The sequence below is a fragment of the Apium graveolens genome, chromosome 6 (genome assembly GCF_009905375.1).
Source record: "Apium graveolens cultivar Ventura chromosome 6, ASM990537v1, whole genome shotgun sequence".
In the NCBI taxonomy this organism is placed as follows: Eukaryota; Viridiplantae; Streptophyta; class Magnoliopsida; order Apiales; family Apiaceae; genus Apium; species Apium graveolens.
Window position 1 is genome coordinate 214933032 of NC_133652.1, and position 17978 is coordinate 214951009.

Sequence of the window (17978 nt, forward strand, 5' to 3'; positions counted from 1 at the left end):
AGCTATATGATATGACAAACAAATAAAGCTATATAAAAAAAAAATATATGGCAAAAATTATGCAACTATATGAACTAACTATCATGAATATGCAGCTATATGACACACACAAAATAAATATTCCTTAACTACCACCCCCAAACTTAAAATCTTCACTGTCCCCAGTGAAGGTAGTAGAAAGGAACACAGGGTATACCTACTCGGAGTCATCATCATCATCACCCTCAGTGGGTGGAGTATCAGGCGGCGGGTATGCAGAGTCCTCACCAAAAACTGGCCACTGGATATCAGCTCCAAGGCCCCGAAACGCAGTCCCTAACGCAAGGGTGAGCTCCTGAGCAAACCTGCTCTGTGTCTCGTACATGATATCCATCCGCCGTGAAAGGCTCCTATACTGGGTATCAGCCATCCCAGCACCATCCTGAGCTCTCGAAGAACCAGCTTCATCACGCCTAGGCCTAGCCATAGTAGCACCTCGTGATGGACGCCCTCCTGGAAGACGATAACCCAGCCCATGCTCCTCGGGCTCACCACCGGTCCACTCCTACATCCCATTCAGAGTCCCAGAATCAATCGGAGCGGCCGACAACTGCAACTGCTCATGAGCCGGCCAGTTCACTCCCACTGCTCGGCAAAGCTTCGTGACCGTGGATGCATAAGGGATGTTCATGTGTTTAGCTCCCCTAAAAAACTTAAGAATTCCTTGGTAGATAAACTCACCAAGGTCCACATAGTACTCCTCATTAAGAATTCCCCACAACAACTGTGCTCTCTCAACTGTTACCTCGTGTGCATGCGAAGAAGGCAAAATATTAGCACAAATAAATGCATTCCATGCACGGGCATACCTGTTCATAGCGATCGCCGAAAAGTGACGATACTCATTAGTGCTGGTCTTGAAGGTCCAAACTGTGCCCAACCTATATAGAGTAGCACAAATCAAATCCAAATCGAAATCCTCAGCAGTCTTCTCATTCCAGTTCTCCTCCTCGGGCTTCCTCTCTCGCTGCCCAATCACACGGCGAATCGCCGCTGGGTGATAATCAACCGTCAGTCCTCGGACCACAGAAAACCCATTCTTCTCGGCCTTCGCGTTCGCATAGAACTCGCGAACCACGCTCATCGGCACTGCTTCGGGCGACTCACAAAAAGCTATCCACCCCTTCTCTGCAATCATAGGTAGCAACTCACCATCCATCCCCGATGGCAAAAACCCTCTCTCCTTCAGAATCGGCTTCCCCAAAAGCCTAGTGTACTCCTCCTCCGCAGCTCTGTCATTCAACTGAGGCCTCGCAGCAGTACCCCTTGATGAATCAGCAGTAGGGACTGTACTGCTGCTATCAATAGTTCGTGCTCTCTTGGGTGTCGTTGAATCTTGAATAAAAGTGTTTAAGAACTGAGTATTTGTGTTTGGGAGAGAGTTTGAGTGTAGAAAGTTTGTGGGGGATATGTAGGATAGGTGTATGTATATATAGGATGTGAATTAGGTTAAAACTAGATTAAAAGTGGGGTTGAGGGATAAAATGATGGGGTAGTAGGAAAAAATCGTGGGTTTATGGGCTAAAATTGGTTTTTTTATTTTTCTGATTTTTTTTGATTTTTTGTTGAACTTAAAATTTTTTTTCTAGCAGTCGACCCCTGAGCGGTCGCTCAGCAAAGCTGAGCGGGCGCTCAGCTTGCTGAGCGGTCGCTCAGCAGAGCTGAGTGGGCGCTCAGGGGGTCACTGAATTTTTTTTTCAGTCCCGTTTTTCTGATTTTTTTGTGTTTTTGGATAGGTTATTAACTTCTAAGGGTTCCTGTAACAACAAATCATGGGTTGCCTCCCATGCAGCACTTTTTTTTCGTCATTAGCTTGACGTTGTATACCTTCTTTAAGTTGACAATAAAATGGCACTAACCACTCCTCGGTTTGCCATGTCTCCATAGTAGTGCTTCAACCGCTGACCATTAACCTTGAATGCTTGGTCCGGATCATTCTCAAAAATTTTCACCGCTCCATGTGGAAACACAGTTTTTACAATAAAAGGTTCAGACCACCTTGATTTCAACTTCCCAGGAAAAAGTCAGAGACGAGAGTTGAATAAGAGAACTTGTTGCCCCGACATGAATAACTTAGGATGTAGCTTCCTATCGTGCAACCTCTTCACCTTTTCCTTGTACATTTTGTTATTCTCGTACGCTTGAAGTCGGAATTCATCAAGTTCATTAAGATGAAGCATTCTCTTCTTACCAGCTGCATCTAAATCCAGGTTCAACTTTTTCAACGCCCAGTAGGCCTTATGCTCAAGCTCCGCAGGTAAATGACATCCCTTATCGTACACCAACTGAAACGGGGACATACCAAGTGGAGTTTTGTATGCTGTTCTGTAAGCCTAAACAGCTTCATCGAGCTTTAAAGACCAATCCTTCCTTGACGGACAAACAACCTTCTCTAGAATGCGCTTGATCTCTCTGTTAGACACTTCCGCTTGACCATTTGTTTACGGATGATAGGTAGTAGTAACTCGATGATTCACATTATAACGATGCATCATAGAAGTGAACTTACGGTTGCAGAAATGCGACCCTTCATCACTTATGATTACCCGAGGTGTTCCAAACCTTGTGAAAATCTGCTTATGAAGAAAATTCAGCGCTGCCTTTGCATCATTTGTCGGTAGAGCTTTGACTTCTACCCATTTTGAGACATAATCGACTGCCAGCAAAATGTACTGATTATTGCAGGACGAGACAAAAGGCCCCATGAAATCGATTCCCCAAACATCAAAGTCCTCGACTTCAAGCATCACATTTAACGGCATCTCATCCTTTCTCGTCAAATTTCCCATTCTTTGGCAACGATCACACCTTAAAACAAACTGATGAGCATCCTTAAATAAAGTAGGCCAGAAAAAACCTACTTGCAGAATACGAGCTGCCGTCTTCTCACCACCATAGTGTCCACCATAAACTGTGGAGTGGCAGTCTCGTAATATCCCCTCCGTCTCACAGAACGGGATACATCTCCTGATGATCTGGTCAGCCCCCTGTCTAAACAAATATGGTTCATCCCACATATACCACTTCACCTCATGCAGAAACTTCTTCTTTTGAGCTGAGGTCAAATTAGGAGGCATTATATTATTGACAAGATAGTTTACAATATCTGCAAACCATGGCTCTTCCTCCTGAACTGCGAACAACTGCTCATCCGGAAAAGATTCATTGATCAATGTCTTATCTTATGAAGTAGACTCGGGATTCTCCAACCTAGAGAGATGGTCAGCTACTTGATTCTCAGTACCTTTTCGATCCTTGATCTCTAACTCAAATTCCTGAAGTAAGAGCACCCAACGAATGAGTCTCAGCTTCGAATCCTTCTTGGAAACCAAATAGCGAATGGCCGCATGATCAGTGAATACTGTCACTTTTGCCCCAAGCAGATAAGATCGAAATTTCTTAAAACCAAAGACTATAGCCAAGAGCTCCTTCTCCGTAGTGGTGTAGTTCATTTGGGCCCCATTTAAGGTCTTACTCGCATAGTAGACCACATGAAAGATATTATTCTTGCGCTGCCCCAGAACTGCACCTACCGCATAATCACTCGCATCACACATCATTTCAAACGGCTCTGTCCAATCTGGTGCTATAATAACTGGTGCAGTGATCAAACTCTTCTTGAGAGTCTCAAATGCTGCCAAACATTCATCATCAAATTTGAAAGGCACATCTTTCTCAAGCAAATTGCACAACGGCTTAGATATTTTCGAAAAGTCCTTGATGAACCGCAGATAAAAACCCGCATGACCAAGAAAACTACGGATTCCTTTCACAGAAATAGGTGGTGGAAGATTTTCAATGACTCCCACCTTGGCCTTATCCACCTCAAGACCCTTGCTAGAGACCTTATGCCCAAGAATAATGCCTTCACGCACCATAAAATGACATTTCTCCCAATTGAACACCAAATTAGTTTCCACGCACCTTTTGAGTACGACACAAAGATTATTCAAACATTCATCATACGAATGTCCAAAGACGGAGAAGTCGTCCATGAACACCTCGACATTATTTCCAATCATGTCAGAGAATATCGACATCATACATCTCTGAAAAGTGGCCGGTGCACCATATAACCCAAACGAAACTCTGCGAAAAGCGAACGTGCCAAATGGACACGTGAATGTGGTCTTTTTTTGATCCTCTGGTGCAATACAAATCTGATTATACCCTGAATAGCCATCCAGAAGATAATAATACTCATGACCAGCCAACCTGTCAAGCATCTGATCAATGAATGGAAGAGGGAAGTGATCCTTCCTTGTGGCTTTGTTCAACTTTCGATAATCCATGCATACTCTCCATCCTGTTACTATTCGAGTGGGGATGAGCTCGTTCTTCTCATTTGCTACCACAGTAATACCTCCTTTCTTAGGCACACATTATACGGGGCTCACCCAAGAACTGTCAGAAATAGGATAAATGATGCCTGCATCTAGCCATTTCAGAATTTCTTTCTTCACCACCTCCTTCATGATAGGATTAAGTCTACGCTGCTGCTCAACAGTCGGCTTACTACCTTCCTCTAGCAGAATCTTATGCATACAATATGAAGGACTGATCCCTTTGATGTCTGCTATGGTCCATCCAATAGCTGATTTGAATTCTCTCAAAATCCTTAAGAGCTTGTCTTCCTCACTACCTGAAAGGTCAGATGTAATAATAACAGGTAAAGTAGATGCATCACCCAAAAAAGCATACCTCAAGTGTTCTGGTAATGGCTTGAGCTCCAAGGTAGGTGCTTCCTCTATTGATGGTTTGAGCTTTCCTTCAGCATTCTTTAGGTCAGAAGTACCAAGAGATTCAAACGACATGTCCAGCTTTCGCTTCCAGGGGGAAGCATTCAGATATTGTAATTGCTTGTTGCCATCTTCATCATCACTGTCAAAATCCCCCACTAAGGCCTTTTCCAATGCATTAGACATTAGCATGTGATCGAGTTCTGAAGTAACCGCAGAATCAATCACATCTACTTTTAAGCACTCCTCCTATTCTGTAGGGAATTTCATTGCCTTGAACACGTTGAAGGTCACATCCTGATCTTGTACCCACATAGTAAGTTCACCTTTCTGCACATCTATCAAGGTACGGCCAGCAGCCAAGAAAGGTCTTCCCAAGATTATGGGAATCTTCTTATCTTCCTCAAAATCCAAAATAACAAAATCTTCAGGAAAGAAAAGCTTATCCACCTTGACTAGCACATCCTCCACTATGCCCCTTGGGTAAGTAATAGAACGATCAGCCAATTGTAGAGACATGTATGTGGGTTTTGGATCAGGCAAATCCAACTTTTTAAAGATCGACAACGGCATCAGATTGATGCTTGCTCCCAAATCACAAAGGCACTTGTCAAATGTCAACTTGCCAATGGTGCAAGGAATGGTGAAGCTACTTGGATCTTTAAGCTCCGGAGGTAACTTTTATTGCAGAACAGCGCTGCATTCTTCCGTTAGAGCAACGGTCTCAAGGTCATCCAGTTTCACCTTCCTTGAAAGAATACTCTTCATAAACTTCGCATAACTAGGCATTTGCTCCAGAGCCTCAGCGAAAGGTATATTGATGTGAAGTTTCTTGAACACCTCCAGAAACTTACCGAACTGTTTATCCAACTTTTGTTGCTGCAATCTATTAGGGAAAGATGGTGGAGGATAGAGCTGTTTCTCCCCTGTATTACCCTCAGGCAGAGTGTGTTCAACAGTATTCTTCCTTGGTTCCGCCGCTTTCTCCTTTTGCTTAGCTTCTTCATCTCTAACTTCAGCTTCTCCTTCTTTTGCCTTTTCAGCATCAGCAACTTACCCAGACCTTAAGGTAATAGCCTTGACTTGCTCTTTAGCTTCCTTTCCGCCTGGTACTTCCGTGTCACTGGGAAGTGTGCTAGGTTGACGATTTAGAACTGCATTGGCTATTTGACCGATTTGATTTTCTAAGGTCTTGATAGCAACCGCCTGACTCTTGCATAACAACTTAAGTTCATCAAAATCAGCACTAGTAGGTGCAGCTGCACTTCCCTGTTAAGGATATGATTGCCTTTGAGCATACTGCTGTGGTTGCTGGAATCCAAGTGGATTAAACTGTTTACTCACACCTTGCTGATATGGTGGCTGAATAGCATTCTGATTATTACCCCAGCTCAAATTTGGATGATTTCTGTTGTTAGGATGATAAGTAGCTGGCACAGGCTGCTGTTGTCGCTGATAATTATTCACATACTGAACAGATTCATTGACAAGAGAACACTGATCTGTAGCATGAGAACCTGCACAAAGCTCACAAACCATAGCTATTTGATTAACTCCATATGTAGCTAGAGAATCAACCTTCATTGACAGCGCCTGGAGTTGCGCTGCAATAGCGGTGGTTGCATCGACTTCCAGAATACCTGCTACCTTCCCAGGCATCATCCTCTGAGTTGGGTTTTGATGCTCATTTGCAGCCATAGTCTCGATAAGATTATAAGCCTCAGTATAGCTTTTAGCCCATAAGGCGCCTCCAGCTGCTGCATCGAGCATGGGCCGAGATTGGGCCCCCAAACCATTATAGAAACCAGTGATCACCATCCAATCGGGCATTCCATGATGTGGACACTTTCTCAACATTTTCTTGTAGCGTTCCCAAGCTTCGCACATAGATTCTATAGGTTGCTGCGCAAACTGAGTAAGAGCACTCCTCATAGCAGCAGTCTTTGCCATCGAATAAAACTTCACCAGAAACTTTTGCGCAAGATCTTGCCAAGTAGTGATGGACCCAGCTGGTTCAGAATGTAACCAGTCCTTAGCTTTGTCCCTCAGTGAGAATGGGAAAAGCCTCAGCTTGATAGCCTCATCAGTCACGCCATTATACTTGAAAGTGCTGCAGATCTCGACAAAATTCCTTATATGCATGTTGGGGTCTTCTGTCGCTGCTCCTCCAAAAGAAACAGAATTCTGTACCATCTGAATAGTGCCCGGCTTGATTTCAAAGGTGTTAGCTTGAATAGCCAGATGAAGAATGCTTGACTGAATGTCATCAATTTTAGGCCGAGAAAAGTCCATAAGAGCTGGATCAGCCTGAACAATACGATCACCCATGATTACTGGTTCTTTCTGCTCAGTTCCTGAATCCGAATCTTCAAAATCTATCTTCTCCGGAATATCAAAAACTTTGTCTGTCTCCTCAGCTGTATCTAAAGTCCTCTTGCGAGTACGAGAACGAGTTTGTCTGTTAGGGCGGAAACACGCGCTAAAAATACACGCAAGTATACGCGTTCTCAAGTAATATAGAATACTTTCTAGTTCGTTCCCACAAAGACTCAGACTAATTATTGTTTAATTAACTCACGCACCAATGTATGATTATTTCTCAATGTTAAGACACCAACACTTAGAATTGTTGACTAATTATTAACTACAATTAATTACTTAGTTTATCACTTAAATAACACTTCAATTAACAATATTAAAACACTCATGAGATCACAACTTCATTATTACTTCCTTCAATAGTTATTGTTATTACCTTAGCATGTGACAGTGATGATATTAATCGAATAACACGAAACTGATAAAAGCCAACTTTCATTGTACTCATACCATTCTACCAAGCATCCACAATTAAGATAGAAGTTGAATATGCATCAATTATGTTGAGTTCCTATATGTCTACAGAAATTGACAACACAACGATTTTAAGCACAAGTTATTCCTTTTGATTACACAGGGCGAATAAAACTGTTAGAGTTACCCACTAATCATGTAACATCATACATGAACCTATACTAGCATGGCAAGTCCAAAACCTCAAGCTCCACCGTCGCTTCACAAGAGATTAACACCCTATCTTATATGTTCGCGACGCACATAAGATGAATACGCACAACCAATACTAGATATCATACAATCATCACACACTAAAGTATTAAAAAATTAACTAAAGAATTCCATAGTAAATCCGTTGCGACCCCATGATCAAGATTAGCCCATAATAGCACATATCGTCATCATGGGTTCATATGAAATCATGATAAATAAACACAAGAAAATAATAACTAAACTAATTATATTAAATCAGAGTACATCACAAGAGTAACTAAGTTCAAAGTAAGAAAACTAGCATCCAACGTTACAACGAAATAAGAATCACAAGAAAATATGCTTCCTCTTCATTTCTGTGTGCTAAAACGGTGTTCTTCCTTATCTCCTTCGCTCCTTGCTTAATACCACCATCCTCCTCGTGAAACGTCTCTAAATCTACTTATATAATAGTCCCATAAAACTCAGATTACATAGAAGTGGAAGCCAAACAGAAGTAGAAGTCTTAAAATAAATTATCTTTTTTCCTGACCCTGCGCGGCCGCTCAGCATAGCTGAGCGGGCGCTCAGCTTCCTGTGCGGCCGCGCTGAGCGGGCGCTCGGGACCCTACTGGAAAAATCCTGAGTTTGCTCCGTTTCTTCGCCGTAATCTGCCCCTTTCCTTCCTCTCGCAATGGTGAACACATGCCAAGGCTTATTCTTGATGATTACTCCTCCGAAATGCAACTAATACCCTGAAATGCATAAACACTAGAAAAACGCATCAAATACACAAAATACTTGATTTCAAGGCACCAATTTAAGCTATTTCAAGATGTTCGAAGTGGTATAAAATGCCACTTATCAACTACACACGTTGACAACCCAGCTAGTACTAGAATAGTCTGTTAAGTGTGAAATACTACCTTAGTCTCAATCAATCCACCATTAGAATCCTTACTAATAACATAATTAATAAACATATATCCACCATTAGATATAAACATATATCCACCATTAGATATAAACATATATCTATTCTTAAGTCAAGTGAATCTGATATGAACAGATAATCAGATTCTATGTGTATCTATATATATATCTGTTAAGAATAAAGAAGGCCTCTATCGACGATTATCAATAAACTAGACTGGACACAAAACCAATATATGCACTGTAACCTGTTGATCAGTCAGGATAAAGTGCGGATCTATACCCATCTGTATAAACACACCATCATATCGGGTACCCCGACTCATTTTGACCTTATATCAAAAAGGTCAAGCCATCTCTGGCCATATTTGTAACCATCCAGTCCATAAATTAGCATCTGGAACAATCGGTATGCTTGATGTATCCTAATATCACAATTAATATCAAGATATAGGCAATGAGTATTCCATTGGAATATGAATAGAGTATTCAACATATCAAAGACAATCAGAGTTAAAATAAAAGTATGATCAAAAGAACAATACTTGTGTTTCAGTGTATTTGAATATGAATTATCAGTATTCAATGTGTCAAGAAATTGAATGAGATAAAACAATTCACTATTCTGGATTTAGAATAGGGGAAAAACTTGTCTGGTGTACGAGCTATTCCAAATCTATCACTGGCTTGAACTGCCTCGCTGGATTCGTATCTATTAAGGAAAAATACTAATTTAATTGACTTATACTTCAATCGTATATCAATCTGAATCCACGCAACCCTTATCGTCTACCCGTACGATACTAATGGACTTGTATAATACTTAACTAGCATTTATAACTCAATTAACCACATAAATCACATAGCACGTAAGTTAGATAGTCATCCTGGTCTCTAAAATATTTTTAGAATTGAATTCGAGTCATTATTCGTATTATTGAACAATATATGACTCGTTTCCTAATTTTTAGAATTTATTAGACTCGTATTCCTAATTAATCGGGTCTACAAGTAAATAATTATCGAACTCCGACTCGTTACGGAAAGAAATTTAGATTTAAACTATTTTTATCGGAAACAGATCATATTTTGAATTTGGGAGCCTTCGTTTCATGTAAAACGGATTAACGGTTCAATTAATATTCAATTAATAAGAATAACATAATTATTATTCAAAATAATTAATTATCCAAATTAATTAAATATTAATTACATTTTTAAATAATTATTTAGGAAAAATCAGAATTAAAAATGATTTTCTCATAATTTTTGGAATTTAAATGAATTTAATATAAATTATTTAAATAAACTGATTAATTATCAAAATTATTAATCAATTTAAATAAATAATAAATAAATAATTTTTAAATTTTGGAAAATAATTCAAATTTATTTATAAAACAAATAATTATTTAATTTAATTAATTAATCAATTTATTTTAATAATATAAAACTAATTTTTGAATTTATAAAATAAAAATAAAAATAATTACCAAGAACAGTTTTCAAAAATTGGTTTAGGGTTTTTCAGATCAAAACCGGGTTTTAGAAAAGGGTTGGAACCGGGTGTTGCTAAGAACAGATTCGGGTCACCAAGAACCCAGAATCTGACAACGATTCCGGCCACTGGAATCTTTTTCCGGTCAACTCCGTTCTTGCCAAAAACAACAGTGTTTGGTGTTTTTTTTTTACATGATTTTCATTCTAAACAAACTTATTAACACATCTCAGGCAACCATCGACCATAACAACCCCTAGAAATTGAAATTGAAAATCTATGAATCAAAACACGAAATTGATGATATAAACATGTAGAACAAATCAAGAGCATCGATTTGAGTCCTTACATGATATAATTTGGTGCTCAGAATCGATCAAAATCACAGTTTGATTCCTTGACCCGAATTCAAGAACCCTACCCAAATTTCAGAATTTTTTTTGTGAATTTTTGTGAATTTTTTCCTATTTTTTAATAATTAATTAATAAAATTAGCCTATTTATAATTACAGAATAATAGCCCTAATTAAAATTTAGGCCCCAATTATATATCTTAATAAAAATTAATTGGCCCTTAATTAATAATTTATGGGGAATAATTTTTAAATTTTTAATTTTAAATAAATACAAAATATATGCCAAAATTTTCCAAAAATTGTGAATATTTCAAAAATGCAAAGAAATGAAATATTTGAAAGTCCCATGATTTTATAAAAATAAAAATATGATTTTTGTGGGATTTTGAGCACCCGTAGGGCCCGGAAAAAACCCTTTTTCACGAAACAAAATATTTACTATATTAACTGGATGTTCAGAATATGTTGTGTACTTGATGATTTCATTAACAAAACACCTTGGTAGATTTTACTTAGTGAAAAATGTAGCACTCGACGGATAAAGATTATAGTCCCGACGAATGAATAAATATAGTCCCGACGGATGATGATTTTATTATCCATCGAGTGAGTAGCTTATGTAACAATAAGTCAGTAGCACATTTCTGCATACACATTGTTTAGATTCTGTAAGTAGTACTCAAATCATGTTGACTTTAACTAGATATGCAGAATAGGTTGATTAATTGTACATAGATGATGTCTTGTAATTCTGCATAAATGAAATGAAGTCAAGTGCCAGATTGCTACCCAACGGATAAACAACAATGCCATTCGACGGATGATCAACAAGACAACCCGATGGATGATCATGAACTCGACCGATGATCATGAACTCGACGGATAAAGAATTCAAACATCTGTTGACAGTGACAACACAGTCACATGCATCGAGTGTATGCAAATGGAATGTGGAAGCATATTCAACTGGGTTTTAGAGAACAAAGAAGCATTGGCATTTCCATGCTATTATGAAGATATTCAAAGATGCTGGAAAAGAGTAATGGAGTAGCATAGTATTAGACTTGATAGTTTTTGTTTTATTATCCTGTCTTATTACTTTGTAATCTTGGTGATATATAAACCAAGAAGTAGCAAATAGAACAACTAACTAAGTAACCAAGAGAGAAACATTTGTAAGCTGTATTCGTAGCATTTCTCTACAATCTTAGTTGTTGACAATTTGTAAGCAGCTGTGAGCTAATTGCTACACAGAGTTCTCTTGATATATTATATATCTCTGGTGGATACATTCAAATCCACCAGAAAGTTTTTAAAGACTTGTGTTTTTAATTACTTGTGTTTTGATTCATTTCATGTTATTATTCCGCACTTTGCAAATCAATTCACACTGATATATATATATATATATTTAAGTTAGAACAATTTTATTTGTGAAATTTTTTCAATAATTCCATTCAACCCCCTTCTGTAATTCTTGTTGCATTGTTAAGGGACTAACAATTGGTATCAGAGCAAGCTCTTGATAAACAAAGAGTTTAAAGATCACAATAAAATAGCAAGATGAACAAGAAGGATGTTGGAGTCAAGATTCCTTTTCTGGATAAAGATAATTACCATCACTGGAAGGTAAAGATGCATCTTAATTTACTTTCTCAAGATGAGGCCTATGTAGATTGCATAGAAAGAGGCCCTCATGTACCAGTGAGAGCTACAACTGGAAATGAGTCATCTGTCCCCAAGCCAAGGCATGAATGGTCTGATCCTGATATTGAACAAGTCAGGAAAGATAAGAAGGCCATGAATATCATGTTCAATGGAGTTGATGGTGATATGTTTGACAACATCATCAATTGCAAAACTGCCAAGGATATTTGGGATACAATACAGATTATCTGTGATGGCACTGAGCAAGTTAGAGAAAACAAGATGCAGCTACTGATTCATCAATATGAGCATTTTCATAGTGAATAAAGTGAGTCTCTCACTGACATCTTTAGTAGGTTTCAAAAACTATTAAATGCTCTGAAGTTGCATGGAAAGGTCTATCAGACAAAAGACTCCAATCTGAAGTTCCTTAGATCTCTTCCAAAGGAATGGAAACCTATGACAGTCTCATTGAGAAACTCTCAAGATTACAAGGAGTTTACTTTAGAGAGACTGTATGGCATCCTGAAAACCTATGAGCTTGAAATAGAGCAAGATGAGAGGATGGAGAGAGGAAAGAAGAAAAGAGGATCTATTGCACTAGTTGCTGAGTTAGAGAAAGAGAAGGAGATGAAGATGTAAGCTGTTGAATTAACTTCAAAGGTCTGTGAAAACAAGGGTAAGGGGCTGGCAGCAAAAAATGAAGATTCTTTGAGCCAAGATGACATGGAAGATATTGATGAACATCTAGCATTTCTTTCCAGAAGATTTGCCAAGCTCAAGTTCAAGAAGAACTTTGGAGTAGCTAAGCCAAATGGAAACATGATGGATAAATCAAAATTCAAGTGTTTCAAATGTGGCTTGGCAGGGCACTTTGCCAGTGAGTGTAGAAAGTCAGATTCCAACAAAAAGAAGTTCGAGCTTGTGAATTATAAACAGAAATACATTGAGCTGCTCAAACAAAAGGAAAGGGCTTTCATTATACAGGAAAATAACTGGGCTGCAGATGGTCTGGATGAGGATGAGGATGTCAACTATGTCAATCTAGCCCTAATGGCCAAGTCTGATGAAACAGAGACAAGTTCTTCAAGTAATCAGGTAATCACCACTAACCTCGCACATTTATCTAAATCTCAGTGTAATGATGCTATAAATGACATGTCTACAGAATTATATCATTTGCGTGTTACACTTAAGTCTCTTACTAAAGAAAATGCTAAAAACAAAGAAAATAATTTGTTTTTAAGTGAGAGGAATAATGTGCTAGAATCTCAGTTCATTGAATTTGAAAAATTAAGAATTGAGTGCAAAATTGCTAAGGATGAATTAACTGAGTCCTTGAAGAAAGAAGAGATCTTGAAGAAGCAACTTGAACGAGAACAGGAGGTGATTAAGGCATGGAAAACATCTAGAGATGTTCATGCTCAAATCACCAAAGTTCAAGGGATTGAGTCCTTTTGTGATGCATCCTGGAAGAAGAACAAGGAGAAGTTGGAATCCAATTTGGTAGAAGGATTGCTAACAGATGTAGACTCGACGGATGATGAGGGTCATCCATCGGATAACAAAAAGGGCTATCCGTCGAGTGATATAAATCCTCATCCGTCGACTATGAGCAAGCCTGTGAGTAAAGCCAAGCTTGTCAAGTTAAATGAGAGATATGGATTAGTTTCCAAGAATTTTGTTCCAGGAGAATCTAGTCAAGTGAAGAAGGAGAAGAAGGCTAATGTTGGTCATATGTGTTGGATTTTTAACGCAGCGGGGGCATGGCAAAACACTTTTACACATACAAAATCCAAATAAAAGCATATAAATCGTGAATAAAAATTCGAGGGATCGAATCTAACCTTTTAAAATAATTCGGAGACAACGATCAGAGATCCTTAGCAGTTGCTCCTCAAGTGTGAAGCACTCCACCGGTATCCACCAAGAAAACGATGTTAAGGGGGAGGAAGGAGGTGGAGAGAATTGGGTTTTCCAAACTTTTTGGGTTTTCGGGTTTGATGTGGGTTCGAATAAAATAGGGTCTATAATAGTGTATTTATAGGCAAAATTTTCAGCTGAAATTTTCCCATATTATTATTATTATCCCATTTATTATTCTCACTAATAATTAAAACACCTTTTAATCATTAATCCTTTTTCTAAACACTTTAGAAATAATTCTCTCTCTTGATTTAATTTCCAAAAATTAAATCCTTTAATTAATAATATTAAGAACTTTTCTTAATTAATTTATAATCAATTAAATCTCATTTAATCAATTATTAAATTTGCCAATTAATTATTTATTTCACAAATAAATAATTATTAGCCATTATTAATTAATTCCTCCACCATTAAATCATTCTCTTTTTATGGTGTGACCCTGTAGGTTCAATATTAGGCCGGTAGTAGAAATAAATAATAATAAAACTATTTTATCATTATTTATATAAATTCTCTAATTTATTAAATATGATTAATTAATTAATCACATTTATTCTACATCGTGAGGGATACTTCTCAGCATATCGCGACTATCCGGATAATATGAATTCACTGCTTAGAATACCAAGAACCTATTCAGTGAATAGTTATCGTACAATAAACTCCTTCTACCCTACAATGTCCCGATTAAATACAAGGCATGGATCTCGTGTCAAGCCTATCTAATTCAATCACTTGCTTACCATTTACTATTCGCAGTTCTATGCAAATTAGAAACTCCTTTCTAATTTCATTCACTCTGGCCAGAGATTCCTGAACTAGCATAAGTGGATCAGCCTTGAACATTCGCTTCCTTCACTGGAAGGGGTAGATCCTTTATTGATCATACACTATCTTCGTGTACAAATTCCTATACCCAGAAGAGCCCTAATAATTGTCCCTGGAGACTAAGAACTAAACCAAAGCATAGTTCAATGTACACAAGATGACTATGATGACCTCAAGTCTAAGGATACTTGTACAACTATCACTATGTGAACAACTGCTGACACGTGAGTGAACTCCATCAGTTGTTCAGCTGTGCGAGTCATGTTCAGTGAACTTATTCTATAATAAGCACCCACATACTAGCTATAGTGTCACCACACAAATGTCTATGAGAACAGACATCCTTCATAATGAAGCAAGCATAGTATGTACCGATCTTTGTGGATTATTAATTACCAGTTAGTAATCCTATGACCAGGAACTATTTAAGTTTAGAGTTATCATCTTTTTAGGTCTCACTATTATGATCTCATCATAATCCATAAAAAGCTTTACTCTAAACTATGGTATATCTTATTTAAACACTTAAATAGATAAAGCCCGTAATAAAAACAAAATAAGTCTTTTATTAATATCAATGAAATCAAAACAGATTACATAAAAGTTATTCCTAAATCCTTATACATGATTGGACTTAGGACATATTCCTTTCAATCTCCCACTTGTACTAAAGCCAATCACTCTGGTATCTAATACCCATCTTGTCTTTATGACGATCAAAGTGACTTTCATAAAGTAGCTTTATGAGTGGGTCTGCTATATTGTTATGTGTGTCAACTCTAATTCAATACAATACAAGAAATGTTACCGCGCTCCCACTAACCCTTTTGTAGACGCATGGTTCATCTACGTTTTTTTGATAAAATCAAACTCTTTGATTGTCTCATCAAAACGAATGTTCCATCTTTTGAGAAGCTTGCTTTAAACCACATATGGTTCGCAGCAGCTTACACACTGGGTTTTCATTTCCCTTGGAAAGAAAACCATCTGGCTATTTGCCAGATCACATAGTCGTAGTAAGCAGCATTCACAATCAAAATCCGAACTGATTTTAACAGGGCTACAGGTAAAAGGTTTCCTCAAAGTCAATCCATTGCCTTTGTTTGAATCCTTTTCCCAAAAGCCTGGCCTTAAAGGTCTCCACCTGGCCATCTGCTATAATCTATCTTTTGTATACCGTATACATAGATTCCATTCTGGATTTCATGGCACTATGCCATTTCTTCGAGTCAACACTACTCATAGCCTCATTATAGGTCACAGGGTCGTCATCATTAATGATCGACAACTCATTGTCATTCTCAATGACAAGGCCATATTACCTCTCAGGTTGGCGAGACACTCTCCCTGACCTATGAATGGGCTGTTCCATAAAAGGTTGTTCAGTCAGAACAGGTGTTTCCACTCGATCTGTAGTAGTTTGTGCTTCTTGAACTTCATCAAGTTCAATTTTGCTCCCACTGTTTCCTTCAAGGATAAAATCCTTTTCCAAGAAGGTAGCATGTCTGGAGACAAATACCTGATGATCGGTGCAAAAGTAATACCCTAAAGTCTCTTTAGGATATCCCACAAAACTACATTTTCCGGATCGATATTCCAGCTTATCTGGGTCAACTTTCTTGATATAAGCTGGACATCCCCAAATCTTAACGTGTTTAAGACTCAGTTTCCTTTCTTTCCATATCTCATACGAAGTTTGAGGAACAAATTTTGGAAGGCACCTTATTCAGTAAATATGCTGAGGTTTCCAATGCATAACCCCATAGGAATACTGGAAGATTTGCATAGCTCATCATGGACCGAACTATGTCTAACAAAGTTCGATTTCTCCTTTCAGATACTAATCTGGAGGAGTCCACCGGGAGACTATACCATTTACTTTGAGATAATCCAGAAACTCTCCGTTCAAGTATTCACCACCTCGATCTAATCGAAGAGTTATAATACTATGTTTGGTTGTTTCTCCACTTCATACTTATATTCTTTGAACTTTTCAAAGGCCTCAGACTTGTGTTTCATCAAACACATATCCGAATCCAGATCTATCATCTATGAAAGTAATGAAGTATGAAAATCCACCCATGGCTTGCGTAGACATTGGTCCACATACATCTATGTGTACCATTCCTAGCAAATTTGCAGCCCTCTCTCCATGTCTACTAAATGGAGACTGCAATGCCACTATAAAGTGAGATTTTCATCATCCCTTTTCTTTTATTAGTTTGTTCAATCTGAAATAAATTATGTCACATACATACAGACCATTATTTAAAGTACCACGTCCATAAAGAATATTATCTCTAAGAATAGAACATTAATTATTCTCAATAATAAATGAAAAATCCAGCCAAGTCTAACATGGGAATAATATTCCTCACAATCGAGGGAACAAAATGACAATTAATTAAAACAATAGTCTTGCCCGTAGGCATATGTAAATGAAATGATTCTACATCTTCAGCAGCAACTCTTGCTCCATTTCCCATCAGTAGAATCACCTCCTCTTCCTCAAGAGTTCTACTTCTCCTTGGTCTCTACAACAAATTGCAGATGTCAGAACCATAGGCGGTATCTAATACCCAAGTAGAAATTTGGCTTAATGACATATTCACTTCTATCATGAACATACCTGAATCAGAAGCGGCAGTCTCACTACCCTTCTTCTTCCTCAATTCTGCAAGGTAAACCTTGCAGTTACTCTTCCAGTGCCCCACCTTGTTACAGTGAAAGCAAACAACTTTGCTCTTGGGGTCTTCAGCTTTTGGTGGAACCGGCGTTTTCTCACCTACTTTCTTCTTCTTGGAAGAGTTCCTCTTCCTTTTCTTAGGATTGGAACTTCACCAATTAGAAGAATAGAACTCTTCTTAGGGGGGAAATTCGATTCCGTAGTCTTCAACATGTTGTGGAGTTCAGGCAGGCTGACATCCAACTTATTCATGTGAAAGTTCACAACAAACTGCGAGAACGAACTCGGAAGCGATT

General features: G+C 38.1%; 1 non-coding gene across 1 annotated transcript; it reads left to right on the forward strand.

Moving 5' to 3' along the window:
* Positions 1 to 6606: 6606 nt before the first annotated feature.
* LOC141669654 (small nucleolar RNA R71) lies at positions 6607 to 6713 on the forward strand. Its single transcript, XR_012553922.1, has one exon. It is a non-coding gene; the product is annotated as a small nucleolar RNA R71 (small nucleolar RNA).
* The last annotated feature ends 11265 nt before the right edge of the window (positions 6714 to 17978 follow it).